Below are 15,394 nucleotides of genomic sequence, written 5' to 3'. Positions count from 1 at the left end.
CAAAAGCTCGTCTTACTGAAATTTTTTGCAGCGTTTTTCAAAAAGTGCAGCTAATACTCGATCTATAGTGGCGTTTTTCAAAAAGCACCGCTAATGCCACTAAAGCTCAGCATAAAACCACCGCGTTGTGCTTAATTTTTAATGCTCGATCTATAGTGGCGTTTTTCAAAAAGTGCTGCTAATTCTCGATTTATACCGGTATTTTTCAAAAAACGCCACTAATGCTCGATCTATAGCGGCGTTTTTCAAAAAGCACCGCTAATGCTCGATCTATAGCGGCGTTTTTTATCCAAATGACGCCAAAAACGCCGCTAAAAACCTATTTGCTGTAGTGTAATCATGTGCTAACACTGAAAGAGGCTTATAGATCTCCAGAAAACCTTGAAAAACGTTATGGTCTTCTTATTCTCTTAATTTTTAAGATTCTTTAACCAAAATTGCTTGGAATTTTGATATCAATCAAATTTCAATTCCTCAAAGGATATCTTAGAAGGTAAAATCATTTGTCATGTTAAATATATTGCATAAATATAATTTTAGTCTCTAATGTTTATTTATTTATTTATTTTGGTTTTTATTTTTTTTTTGTTTCATTTTGGCCCTCAATCTTTAAAATTTAGTCAGATTACTTGTTTTTTGACAGAAAAACTAATTGAATTGTTAAAATTTTAATGGCATTGACATAGCAGCTCACGTGACATTTTTTTATACTTCAATGCTAACATGGATAAATTTTCTAAATGTTTTTACGATCCTTTTTTGTATTTTTTTTATTTTTATTATTATTTTTTAACCTCGCCAATGTCGTTAAAAATTTAGCATTTCAATCAAATTTTCCATAAATTTTAAAGGTTGAGGGCCAAAATAACCCAAAAAAATAAGGGTCAAAATGAAAATGATTAAACATTAGAGGCTAAATTTATCTTTATGCCTAAATATAAAGGCCCAATTGTTAAAAAAAATTTCAAAAAAACTTTGATACCTTTTTTAAAGAATAGAATATCTTTCTACAACTTTCTTTCCTTTTTCTCCTTCAAAGGTGTATTCTTAATTCCCAAATGATGGAAAACCTTGCCAATGTCGATAAAAATTTTGCATTTCAATCAAATTTTCTGTAAATTTTAAAAATTGAGGGCCAAAATGACCTAAAAATATAAGGGCCAAAATGAAAAAATGATTAAACATTAGGGGCTAATTTAATCTTTATACCTAAATATAAAGCTCCAATTGTTACTTTTTTTTCTAAAAAAACTCTAATACTTTTTTTTAAAGAATAGAATATCTTTCTACAACTTTCTTTCCTTTTTCCCTTTAAAAGTGTATTTTTAATTTCCTAATGATGGAAAACCTTGGAAAAATTAAGATTAATTTTAGAGAACTGGAAAAAATTATGGCCTTATGGATTCTTAAATCTTAATATAATACATTTTTATTTGTTATTAGTGTTCGACTAGGGATATAAATGAATAGAGCGTTCAATGAACAATTTGATACTTATTCGTTTGTTAGGCTAAATAAATGAGCATTAGTAAAATTTTGAGGCTCGTTTATTAATAAAAAACAAACCACTTATTTGGTTCTTTTATATTCATGAACAAATTCATTTGATAAATCATTTAAAGCTCGTTTATTGTTTAATTATTATATAATCGATTACTATTTGTGTGTTTATTCTATTTATTATAATTCTTAAAACTTATGATGAGGCAAGTTTGAGCAGTGGCTCACGTAGTGCCTCAAGCAGTGGCCTCTACAACCATCATTGCACAGGATATTTCTATAACTTGCTATAGTGGATGTCGGTAATCTCTTGGAACAAAATTCTTATACTATGATTGTTGTTGATATCTTAGACGTATGATAGCCTATATTTGAAGATTAATCCACTTGAAGCAACATATATTGAATATTGGATTGAATCAGATCCCCTTTAATAAGGAGATTGAATCGGAATACCTTGAAGACTTATCTCTTACATCTCCAAATTATCTTGGACTTTATTATTATATTGTATATGTTATTTTAGTTGCATTTGTATATGGGAAGGTTGATTGTAATTGATCTACTATGTTAGCAAGTCGAAATCACTATATAATGAGGAGGCTTGCATATGATATGTACTAAGAGTTTTAGCACCTATCCATTCATTAAGAGACTTGTAATTGAGAGTGCATTAAAAACATAAACACGTTTATTGATTGGTTTATACCCAAAGTTTTCAGGGGAAAACTTAAATGAGAGATATCTATATCTTTATGTACAAGGGTGAGTTGCTAAATCGGGCTATGTTAGAACTTAAATCACTTGTACAAGCTTGAAAGATAGTGGATTATCTCTCTAGGCAAGGCCTTGTAGATGTAGGGAAATCGAACTATGGACGGATAGTGTGTATGTGCTCCTAGCTAGTACGTTCCATTTATAACCATCACCAAAATAACCAAAACATCTACCAAAATTATGGACAGATAGTGTGTATATGCTGTAACTAGGTTCTAATTGTTAGAGCTTTCTAATGATGTACAAGAAAAGAAAAACAACTAACATAAGCAACTAATGCTTAGTAAGCTCGTATAAATATTAAACTTAAACTTACCAAACAGGCTCAATTTATATAATTTATGCATAATTCCATTGGCATGCTCATGTGATTATTCATTTCCTAATTACAACACAAATCTCACAAGTTAGTGAGTTCAATAATGGAACATAAAATCTATCCATTTCATGAAACATATATTTGGAACATATCCGCATACATTACGTTCATCACACCTCTAATATGTAACATTCATATATTTCAAGAATATTTCAAGAATTTATACAACCCTTTCCATTTCATTCATTAAGGTTACATAGCATATCCTATAACTATAATTATTCGATTAAGCTTTCTTTACCCGTTGAACCAAATGAAACAACGTCGGATACACGGGAACCATGCTCACACAAAGTGGGTCTGTATCTGTAATTGTAACCGTATCTTTAATGCTTATACGAGTTGTGAAATGGGTCTGCTCTCACGAGCTATGAAGAATCTGCAAAAAATGCAGGACTTCAGCCATCGGTAGGACATCCAAGACTAGCACCCGAAACTGTATAACCCCTAATGGCATGTCATTTATATCTTAAGTATTCACTAAGTTCAAACGGGACACATTACATAGTCAAATTCTTTATCTTCATTCTATTATACCTTGTTAAATATACATCCATGCAACTCATATTTCAAACATAATCATCAATTTGATTAACATTATAATCTAATCCAATTTACTAGCTAACATTTTTCAATAAACTAAAGTTATATAAAGCACAACATTAATCAACAATTCAACCAAAATAATAATTAACCAACTTAATCAATATTCAAACTTACTGTAACCAAAATAGTTACAAGTGCAGAGTCACCAACTAATCCGTTGCTTTAACTTTTTCACAATTCAAGTCCTATTTATTCGTTTCTTGATCTAGATAATAATTTTCATTCAATTAAATAATTCGTACAGATCAAGTAATCAAATTGATACTTATAGGCCCTTTCATTATCAATTTACAAAATTACCCTAACATTTTACCCTTTATGCAATTTAGTCCCTAAACCCAAAACCTGCAAATTAACCACTTTTAATCACCATTCATGGTAGTCGAACTTCCTAGGGACTCTCTACAGCCCATGTTTATCATGTTTTTACAAAAATTCCATGAAGCTTTACTATTTTAACAATTAAATTATTAAAAAAACACTTAACAAAATGATCCTATTAAGCTCTCAATGTCTTGAATCTATCAAATAGGTTTACAAAGACACTTAAATAATTCATGGTAGGTCCCTAAAATTTTAAAAATTTCACAAATTAACCCCAGAGCTAGCTAGATTAAGCTAAATTTATCTCAAAAGAATAAAAATATTAAAAACAGAATAAAAAAATCACTTACATGCATGAAGAAGAGTTGACCAAAGCTTTCTAAAATCTCTAATGGAGGATTCAACTATGGGAAATATGAAGGAATAAGATGATAGCTCATTTCCTATTTGTTTTTCTCATATAAATTACCGATTTACCATTTCATCCTTATTACATTAACTTAAATTTCAACAAACCTTGTCCATAATTGTCCACTATCTAATTATATGGTTTATTTACCCTTTAAGTCCACTAATTTACATTCCATAGGTATTTAACCAATTTATCAACAGTAACTAACTTTTTAGATTTTACGATTTAATCCTTTTTACGTAATAAACTATTTAAACATTGAAATTTCTTAACCAAACTTTATTAGGACTCTAATAAATACTCGTAAATATTAAAAGGAAAAGAAAAGGGAGGTGTGGGGTTTGAACCTAATCTTTCTAGGATAGGATGTTAACACTTAACCATTCAATCTATGATTTATTTTTTTATTTATTTTAGTCACTTAATTGTATATATTTATTTCGAGCTCAACTTACATATTCTTTATTAGCTTACACATTTATTCAATTTTTTTTCTTATTAACTTATTTAACTTTATAGTTTTTAACACATTCCTATGCTAGTTTATATATGATAATTAATACTCATAGTCAAGTCTCATTGTTAATATTTTAATTCATTTTACCCTTTTTCCAATTAGGTCCTAACTCAATTAAAACACACTATTTTCAAATTAATCCTTATAATCAAGTTTCAATTTAGATTAATTAATATAATAATACCTTATTATATTATTTTAATACTTTAATTAATTATTTATGACCCTAATTTCGATTTCTATTTCAAACTCTCAATTTATAAACGCTCAAAGATAACCTTAAAAATCGAGGTGTGACCACTTTCGGTTTTCACAAACCAAATTCTTCTAACCCAATTTTTGTGGTGTGACACTTATTATACTTGACTACTAGCAGACTGTCTTTATGCTTCAGTGTAGGTATTTATGTCAGATCCCAATCAAATCCCAAAAAGTATCATGTCAATGCAATTAAAAGGATAATGAAATATGCCAATGAGGTTATTCACTTGGGAATTTGGCCTCGAAAGATGGCATAATGGGTCTTGTGGGATACAGTGATGTTGACTAGGTAGGTAATGTATATGGTTGCTGTAATTGCCCAATTTTACCCGGGCTTTTAATAAAATTAAGCAATCCAAGTTTTTACAATAGGTCGAAAAACGAAATGGCCCAGACTAAAAACAACCCAAATTCCTAATGGCCCTTGACCCAAAAAACAAAAAAAAACCCTAATGGCCCAATAAGCCCACTACCTAAACATTTTCAGCCAGAGAAAGAACCCTAATGCCCTAGACGCGCAGTAGTCCCTTCTACCACGGCCGTCTGACATCTCTGCCACCTGCAAAGAGGAAGCAACACGCAATCCTGCAAAATGAAAAGAAAAAGTAAAAGCAGGCAACACAAAATAGTAGCAAACTGTAGCAAAAAAATATATATTGTATCAATTTTGGTTATAAAAAGCCACACCAAGTCGATGTAAGGAGGAGATTGGAAAAAAGAATATTTCACAGAGAAAAAAATTAAATACAAAAAAGTTTAAAGGTTATTTCTTTATATTTTTCTTCTTAAATCCTTCTTTTTTTTTAACATACGAAATAAAAATAAAAATAAAAAGGGAAGAAGGGCTCACTTGAGTTTTTCCATCGTCGGCCACCGAGGAGTCCTCAACCATTTCGGCATTCTTTGGCCATTTTCTGGAAAAATTAACCCTAGATCCGGAGTCTATAGGTCAAGAGAAAAAAAAGGGGGGAATTTTGGGCTCTTCGACCACTGTGGACAGCGGCGCCGTCACCGACGACCAGTGACCGCCACGGTGGTTCGGTGAATGGAGCCATGGCCTAAAGGAGATGACTTGAGAGAGAGTTTGCTTTGTGTTTGAAGAAGAAGAGAGAAAAATGATTTTTTAAAAAAAATTAACTTAAATAAAGGAAGTAAAACGGCTTCGTTTCACTTAGGCCATTTAAGGCCAACCCGTCTGACCCGACCAGCTCCAGCCTAGGATCTGCGAGTTTTTAATCGGAAGGCTAATTGCGCCTTTAGCCCTTTCGCTTTTTTATTGTTTTGCAATTAAGTTTCTTTCGTCTTTAATTTTGGCCCTATAATTTATTTCGATTTCAAATTGGTCCATCTTGATGCTGTCCGTTTTGGATGGGAAGGGAAAGTTGCGCTTTTGATCCCTCCTTGTTATTCGCGCATTTCAATTCGGTCATTTGCCTTATTTTTATTCCAGATTTGCCCCAAATTTCTTTTTAAGTTCAATTTTAGTCCTCTTTGGTTATTTTAGCTACTTTATTATTAAATTAATTAATTTTTATTATTATTATTACTAGTATTATTTTTTTACTATTATTATTTTTTACTATTACTATTTATTATCATTATTATTATTATTACTAGTATTATTTTTTTTACTATTATTATTATTATTACTATTATTATTATTTTTTTATTACTATTATCATTATTATTACTATTATTTTTTACTATTATTATTTATTATCATTATTATTATTACTATTATTATATTTTTAATATTATTATTATTTATTATTGTTGTTGTTGTTATTATTATTATTATTATCATTATCTTTTTAATTTGTCTTATTTAATACCTTATTTATTTGCTTATTTTTTTATTTTAAAGTTTTTATTTGTTTATTTATTTACCTTTTTTAGTATTTTTTTACTAATTATTTTTCTTTATATTGGCTCATTTGTTTTATTCATGGTATTTTATTTTCATCTTATATATTGTCATTCATATTAACGCATTTATTATTATCTTACGTATATTAACATCATAATTTATTTTTACATTTTACTACCAATTCGTGTTACATTTTACCTGATACGTTAAAAATGTTGTTTAAAAAAGCAATATTTCGTATGTTGAAATTTGAAAAGTCGTTTCCTAACTTACGGGGTTTTGATTTTCTCGATAAATCCAAACCAAATGAACGTTTTAAAATTTTTTAATATTTTGGGGAAATAAGAAAAGATCGTGTTCTAACTTACAGAATATAATTTCTTTCTAAAACCTAGATAGTCAAATTTCTTTCAAAATGAATAAAATTTTCGGGGTTTATTCTCATTTCGAGGATTTAAGACATTATGTTCTAACTTACGGGATGTAATTTTTTTCTCGATTAACGTGAAATATGCCCTTTTCTCAAAAGATTTTCAGTTAAATAACTTTTTAAAGGATTGTATTTTAAATCTCTTCAAAGTTCTCAATTTTCGACACTAAGACATTAATTAATGGACTAGGTGCCAATTTTGGGTGTATCGAGGGTGCTAACCCTTCCTCATGCGTAATCGACTCCCGAACCTGTATTTTGGATTTTGTAGACCAAAAATCATTGTTTTAATAAAAATTAAACTTTTGTTAAAACGATTGAATTACCAGGTGATCCGATCACACCTAAATAAAAAGGATTGGTGGCGACTCTCATTTTTCATTTTCAAAATCAAAGTCAACCTTGTTTTTTTTGAAAAAATAGTTTCGACAATCGCGAAAACACTTATGGAAGATGTTTTTACTTGGAATTGAATATTGTATCTTGGTACAGTAAGAAACAAAATTTCTTTGTCAAAAGTAGAAGTAGACTAGAATCTTCTAAGGAGTTGTTGTGCTAAACTTCTTTAGATGGAGTAGATGAGGGAAGATTTTAGAGTGGTTTTACCATTAGCCACTACCTACTGTGGCAATTCAAATGCCATCAGTATCTTAATGAATCTTATAATGTACACAATGGAAAAACACATTGATATCAAGCATCGTTTCATTAGTGAATTAGAGAATGACATTGTTGAGCTAAGGTATGTGCCTATAAAGAATAAATTAACTGATTTATTCATCAAATCTTTAGATTTAAGTAGATTTGAAGCCCTAAGAAGTGTTGTTGGACTGTGTCGAGTATAATACTTGGCATAAGTATTAGTTGGCACCCAAACACTCATCTTGACATTGTTTTGATTATTTTTGGTTATTGAATAATTTTTGGAAATTTTAGCATGAAATCTTTTTATATTTTGAGGAAAATTTTCAAGATTTTCTCTCTCCTTATTTTGGGGAGAAACACAATAAATGCTACAGTTATCTTTTTAAGATTTAAATACCTAAGTTGAATTGTAGTTGGTTTCTACATCTACTTACCAGTCCTTCTGAATTCTAAAGAATCATTCCTTCTTAAGGTTTAAATACCTAAGTTTTGTTGTTTGAACAATAGCTTGTGTTAAGTACATGCAAGTGACTCCATTGTCTCTTTCAATGAGGAACATGCATATGTTATGGAAGTGCTAGTACTAGTGCCCATTGGGGCAATCTTTGAGGTAGCCACTACAAGCATCTCTTTTTGTTTCAATCGACGAATGATTCAACATTTTTGAGGTTGAGATAACAACACAAGACAAAGTGATTTCACAACTTAAAGCTCAAATTAGAATGGTTCAAAAAATCAAGGATCATGCAATAGCATTAAGGAATGATTTTCAATTCAAATCTTGTCCTTGATTCTTTTGACTTTTTTTTTATAAAGAAGAGGGATAATGGTATGTGGTGCTGGTGATGGTTGGGTTATGATCTCATAATATTTTTATGATGTTATTGTTTATTTTCTTTGCGGACTTCTTATTTTGGTTTAGTGAATATTTTTGATGAACTTTCAATAGTTTCTATGAATATTTTTTGTACAAACTTTTTTAATCTACTTGGTTAATGGTTGATTTACTTAGTTATGTTATGAGTTAAGTTTAATTTATTAACGGGGATGTACTAAAGGGAATCTTTTGTTGTAATGCTTTTAAAGTTTCCTTGTTGTTTAGTTTTGTTCAAAAACAAATTGCTAAAGGGGGATAATCATTGAGGCAAGTTTAAGAAGTGGCTCACGTAATGCCACAAGCAATTGCTACTGCAGTCATCACTACGCAGGATATTTTCATAACTTACCATATTGGATGTTGGCAACCTTTTGAACAAAATTCATGGGCTATGATTGCTACTAATATCTTAGATGTATGATGGCCCTTCTTTAAAGATAAATCCATTTAAAGTAACATATCATGAAGGTTGTATTTAGATCGAATCAAGCAATCGAATCGCTTCTAATAAGGAGATTGGATCTAGACACCTTGAAGACTTATCTCTTACATCTCCATATTATCTTAGACATCAATATATTGTATATGTTGTTTTAGTTGCATTTTTATACGGGGAGATTAATTGTAATTGATCTAGTATGTTAATAAGTCGAAATCACTATATAATAAGGAAACTTTTCTAGATTATGTACAAAGAGCTTTAACATCTATTGATAATACTCTAGAATGACATATTTTTATGTGATAATTGCATGTTTGTTATGAGTATGGCCTTACTAATTTGAGCTATTTATGGTCTTTTATCTTTTAGGGACTAAATTGGAAGACATCAGAGCAAAAGTGCAAAAGAAGAGATTTTATAACACAAGACTCTATTTAATGTTTAATTATATTAGGATAATTATTAAGGATAATTATTTAGATTTAATTTTAGGATTTATTTTCATTTATCTTTAATTATCTTTATTTATTTGTATTTATCTTTTAGAATTTAATTAGGAATAGGCTAGATTTCTTAGTACTATAAATAGGGATGGAGTGAAACAAATTGCACTCATTTTTTCTCTAAACACTCTCTCCCTATAAAGTTTAGCCCTTTTCATATTTTTCAATAAAAATTCTCTTTCCATTATATTTATTTGTTTTTCCTCAAAAAACATGAGCCACTAAATCTATTTACCCAAAGGTTCTCAAAAAAATCCCCAAAAGAGTTCTTGAGGCTTAGAATCCGTACTTAGCCTTCTCGATGAATATTCATCATTTCTCTGCATTATGGGGCTGACGCTTCTGTCCATATCCCTTAAAAAGTGATATTTTCAACATATGTAAAGGCCACCACTTTGTGTGTTTTGGGAAGGTTGCACAGTCGGTTCATCAACTTATTGCATCAGAGGTTAGCGAGCCTAAGAGACAAAATGGTGTGGGATTTGCCATTGAGAAGTGATGATCTAGCATAAGATGATCTCACAAAAGCGATTGTTGGCTAGAGTCAGGTTTTGCTAAATTGTAAGCCTAAATTTTTGGAGCTGGTGGTCATAGGAGTCCTCTTCCACTATAATTGGCTTATTCTGTTTGAGAAGGAGCACCTAAAAGCGAGGATTGAACCCAAGGTGGATCAAGACAACCGGAGGTTGGAATCTCTCCATAAGAACACATTTTCCTCAACTCTATTTATTTCTATTATTTTTATTTTTATTTTCAAAATTCCAATAAAACCTTTTAATTCTGTTTTATTTTCCATATCAAAGCTTTTAATTCTGTTTTTTTTCAGGTACGTAAATTTTCTTGAGCACAATTCTGACCAGGATTTCGAGGTATAAGCAATTGTGCAAATCCGGTCCCTGAGGATTTGACCCTACTTCCCTTATATTATTATTTTTATTATTTTTAATTATTTTTAATATTTTATAAGGATGGGATATTTTTGGTGCTCTCAATGACCGCATCAAATTTTGGCGCCGTTGCTAGGGATCAGTAACGTACTAATCTTGTTCTTTGTTTCTTATGACCAAATCTGCTCCAGGTACTTTTGTGTTTGATTCGAAAATAGAGAAGACTGTGAGAGCCAATCGCAAGGAGACAAAGTTACGGAAAAAGTAGTCAGGAGTGGTTGGGACTCAGAGTAACCTACCACCAAAAATCGAAATCGACGACAAAGTAGAGTCTAGGGTTAACGAAAACCCTACTCAAACATTTGAAAGTGAAAAAGTAGAAGTCAATTCCCCAGAAGAAGTGTTTAACACTAGGATTAACGAAAACCCAAATCTAGCACATCAACTAATGGCTCAAATGATTCAGCAACTGGCCGAAGCTCCGGCAGAACAACCGCCATTATGCATCGTGTATCCTACTATGGATACTTATTTTGAACTGAAGTCAGGTTTAATCCAGTTACTACCAACTTTTCGTGGGTTGCAAAACGAAAACCCCCACAAATATCTGAAAGAGTTTCATATGGTTTGTCTTAGTTTGAAACCTTAGGGGGTAACTGAGGATCAAATTAAATTGCGTGCTTTCCCTTTTCCTTTAGCAGATTCTGCTAGGGAAATGCTATTTTATTTACCTCTTGGGTCTATTACAAGGGCTGATCTATCTTGTTTATTTCTCAATAGGTTTTTTCTAGCATTACGAGCAGTTGAGTTAAGAAGGGAGATCGTTAAGATAACGCAAAAAGAAGTGGAGTCTCTTTACGACTATTGAGAACGATTTAAAAAGTTGTGTGTAAGTTGCCCACAACATGGTATTACTCATGATTTTGTTGGTGAATATATTTAATTTTATGTTTATGAACATGGTCATCTAATATTTGTAAAAAGAACCATTTAATCTAAATGAACTGTAATAGCCTAAATTTTCAGTGGTGTCGGAACAGTGATTTGAGATCACTAAATCCGACAAATGAGTAGAAAATATTAATAATTTAGTGAATATAAGTTAAATGTGAAGTTAGGAAAATTTTTGAAATAGCGAATAGTGTACTAGAAATAAATATTTTAAAAAAATTAGAATCGGAAACGAGATATCGAGAGTTTGAAAATTTTAAAACGAGCCATAAATATTTTTATAAATATTTATGGAGTGTTAATAAGTTAGTATTAAAGTTTCGTCAAGAAATTTTAAAGTTTTGATAGTTAATTGAATAAAAAGGACTAAATTGTAACAAATATAAAATTATGGAAATGATTAAATAACTTAAATGATAAAAGAAAGAGGGTTTAAAAGAAAGAGGGTCTATTTCGGCTGGGCGACAAGGGCATGAAATCAGCAGGAAAATTGATGAATTAAGGGCGAAATTAGAATATTACAAAATTTACTTAATAAAGCTAGGACTAAAGTGGAATTATCTAGATTTCTCATTATTTTTCTGCATTCTCATCAGCAAAAACACCATAGAAGGGTTTTATTAAGCTAGTTTTTCATATTTTTACTGCAAGTAATTTCAATTCTTGATTATTTCTTGAAATGTTTGTGTTTTTATGACTTTTACAACTAGGTCCACTTGTTGAATTCATTAGTTTTTGATTTTATGAAAGAAATTGGAAGTTTCTATGAATATTTGCTGGAATTATATGATGATTTAGCATGGAATTAGAGTTTTAAATTGTTTATATGCTGATTTTATTGAAAGAATTGAATAGAAAGTGAATGTTTGGGACTTAATGGTGAAAGAGTTTGAAGTTAGGGTTTTATGTAGACATTATGAATTTAAATAATTGTGAAATAACTTATAATGTCTAGGTAAAGCATTAATTGGGAAAAATTAACTTCATTGAGGGGTTAATTGATCAAGGACTGAATTGTATGAACTGTGAAATTTGGGGCAAAAATTGAAATTAACATTTGCACTAAAATAGTTTTGGACAACAGCAGTAGTCTAACTTTGAAAAATCACCAAAAATTTTAGAAATTTAATTATAGAATGAATAAAATATGAAATTAAAGCTTATCGAGTCTAGTTTCTTATAGAAGAAACGGTGTAAGCAACGGAATTGTAAATCATGATATATAATTATTTTGTAAGACAATATTAGAATGAATTCGGGTTCCCCTGTTCTGAATTTTAAAAATCATAAAAAATTGAATAAAAATAATTATGGGCTTAAATTTATATGTTTAGAATCCTGAATGAGTCTATTTTCAAGAGAAACAAATGGGAAAATCATTTGAATCCTGTACAAGGAGATAATTAGTTTTTAGTGAAGAAGGGGTGGAACTGTCAGACAGTAGAACAGGGGAGACTTCAATGAATAAACTGTATTAATTGGCCCAACCAAAAATCATGAAATTTTTATGGTAAGAATATATGTGAGTCTAGTTTCATGTAAAATTAGCGGATCTTAATTTTGAGTTCTGTAGCAAAAGACAAAAATAATTTAGTAACTATGACACGGATGGACAGCATTGGAATATACATATGTAAATAATGAAATTATAGATAATATTACTTATAAGCGGGTTGAAGATGAAGTCAATACTGATAAGTGAATGATTTTACAATGATAGATCGAGAACACGAAGCAAGTTGAGGAAAAGAAAAAGTAGCTGATTAGTCCCTAAACTTTCACAAATTTTGCAAATCGACCCAGGTAAGTTCATATGGTTGAAGTTTAATGATTATATTTTAATTTTATGAATTATATAATGTATGATGAAATATATTTATTGATGAATAGAGAATAAAATAACAACCTGAAAATCAAATAAATGATCAAATTGAGTGGAACGTCGAATTTGAGTACTTTTGATCAGTGACAAGTGATAAGTGGTAGCTTTAGCTACACTTATCTGATCAATGACAAGTGATAAGTGATAAGTGGTAGTTTTAGCTACACTTATCTGATCAATGACAAGTGATAAGTGATAAGTGGTAGTTTTAGCTACACTTATCTGATCAGTGACAAGTGATAAATGTGATCAGTGTAAGACCGTGACAGGACTATAACTTCAAAAAGTGATAAGTGATCATACGCAAGACCATAGTTATACTATGGCAAAGTGAAAGTGAAGTACTCAATTTTCCGTAACCGTCCCCTAATTTGGTTAAAGAATGATATGTGACAAATGGGCCCAAAAGAATTAAAGGAAATGGATAAGTGGTAGTAAGTTTATACAAGGGAACTCACCAATGACTGTGGTTGACAGGTGAACTTAATAATTGTGTATATTGTATAAGTGTATAAATATTTGGCAAGATTTATGTTTTATGCCTATGAACTTACTAAGCTTCTATAAGCTTACTTGAGTGTATTCAATGTCTCTTGTAGATTGACGTGGAAGTATACAGAGGATCGGATCAACACAGAGGATCACACTATCCAGATTATCTCCGGTAGCTTTTGTAAATTTCCTTTTTGATTTATATGGCATGTATAAGGTTTGATGATTATATAAATGCTAAGACTTGTTTAATGAATATACATTAAAGTAAAGAATGATGAATATGTTAAATAGTATGATTATAATAGAAGTATAATTTGGTATCAAATTGATTGAAATGAATTGGTTAGTTGGATTGGTCTCGGTTTTAAAATTTGCAGGGAAGGTTAGATATTTATAAAGGGTTATATTGAACAAAAAAAACTTTGGGATTTTGCGAAAAATTCCCTATGGTTTTGATTTAATTCTGATTTGGTCTCGAAGTATGTTTTGGGCTTTGGAGGCCCATCTAAAGGAAGTCAGGACATGTTTTAGTAAATGAATAGTATTTAACTCGTATTAACGAAAAAAATTAATTCGATAAACTTCGGTAATGCCTCGTACCCTATTTCGGCGACGAATACAGGTAAGGGGTGCTACATTTAGTGGTATCAGAGCCTGGTTTAGCCGGTTCTCAGAACATGTGTTATGTGTAAAGTGTTTAGAAATACATGTCATATAAATCTGTGATAGTGTGATGTGTATGATCCGATCTAATCTTTGCTATTTTTATAGATACTCTCCAATTATAAAGATGTCAGATAGACCTGAACGTACTGAACAGGAGGAAGATAACAGTAGAGTGCAGACTTCTGAATAAGGAACAAGTAGTGATATTCCAATTTCTATGATGCGAGAGCGAGAACTTAAAAATATGATTTATGGAGTTAGGAATCAGTGGTATAAAGAGATGATACAAGAAGGAAGTCAGGCTCAACCACCTCCTCCTTCTACTGCACCACCTGTGGTACATTCTGTTGCTCCTTCACCTCCTTCAATAATTGAAACTAGTAAATGTTCTCCGATTGAAAAGCTTAGGAAGTTTGGAGCTGAGGAATTTCGAGGGAGATCAGATGATGACCCTGTAAAAGCTGAGTATTGGCTACAGAGTTTGGTAAGAATTTTTAAGCAGATGGCTTGTTCTCCAGAGGATTATCTACGATGTGCTGTCTCATTGTTAAAAGAAGAAGCATATAACTGGTGGGAAACTGTAGAAGCTGTAGTACCTGTAGAGAAGCTTACTTGGGAATTTTTCCAGAACGAGTTTTAAAAAGAAATATGTGGGCAAAAGATATCTAGACAAGAAAAAGAGAGAATTTCTTGATCTATGGCAGGGAAATAGGTCAGTGGCTGAATACGAAAGAGAATTTGTCTACCTCAGCAAATATGCTCGAGACATTGTACCTACTGAAGAAGAAATGTGTATCAGATTTGAAGAAGGGTTAAATGATGATATTAGAATGATGATTGGGGGTAATGAAATACGGGAGTTCGTTGTTCTGTCAGACCGTGCTCAAAAGCTCGAAGAAGTATATAACAGAAAAATGCAGTGAGATCGAAAAAATAAAGAGTCATTTAAAAGAGGTGCTTCTAAGTTATTTTC

This window comes from Gossypium hirsutum, chromosome A07 (assembly GCF_007990345.1).
Source record: "Gossypium hirsutum isolate 1008001.06 chromosome A07, Gossypium_hirsutum_v2.1, whole genome shotgun sequence".
NCBI classification, from domain to species: Eukaryota; Viridiplantae; Streptophyta; class Magnoliopsida; order Malvales; family Malvaceae; genus Gossypium; species Gossypium hirsutum.
The sequence above is the reverse complement of the archived record's forward strand: the minus strand, read 5'-3'. Positions refer to the sequence as shown.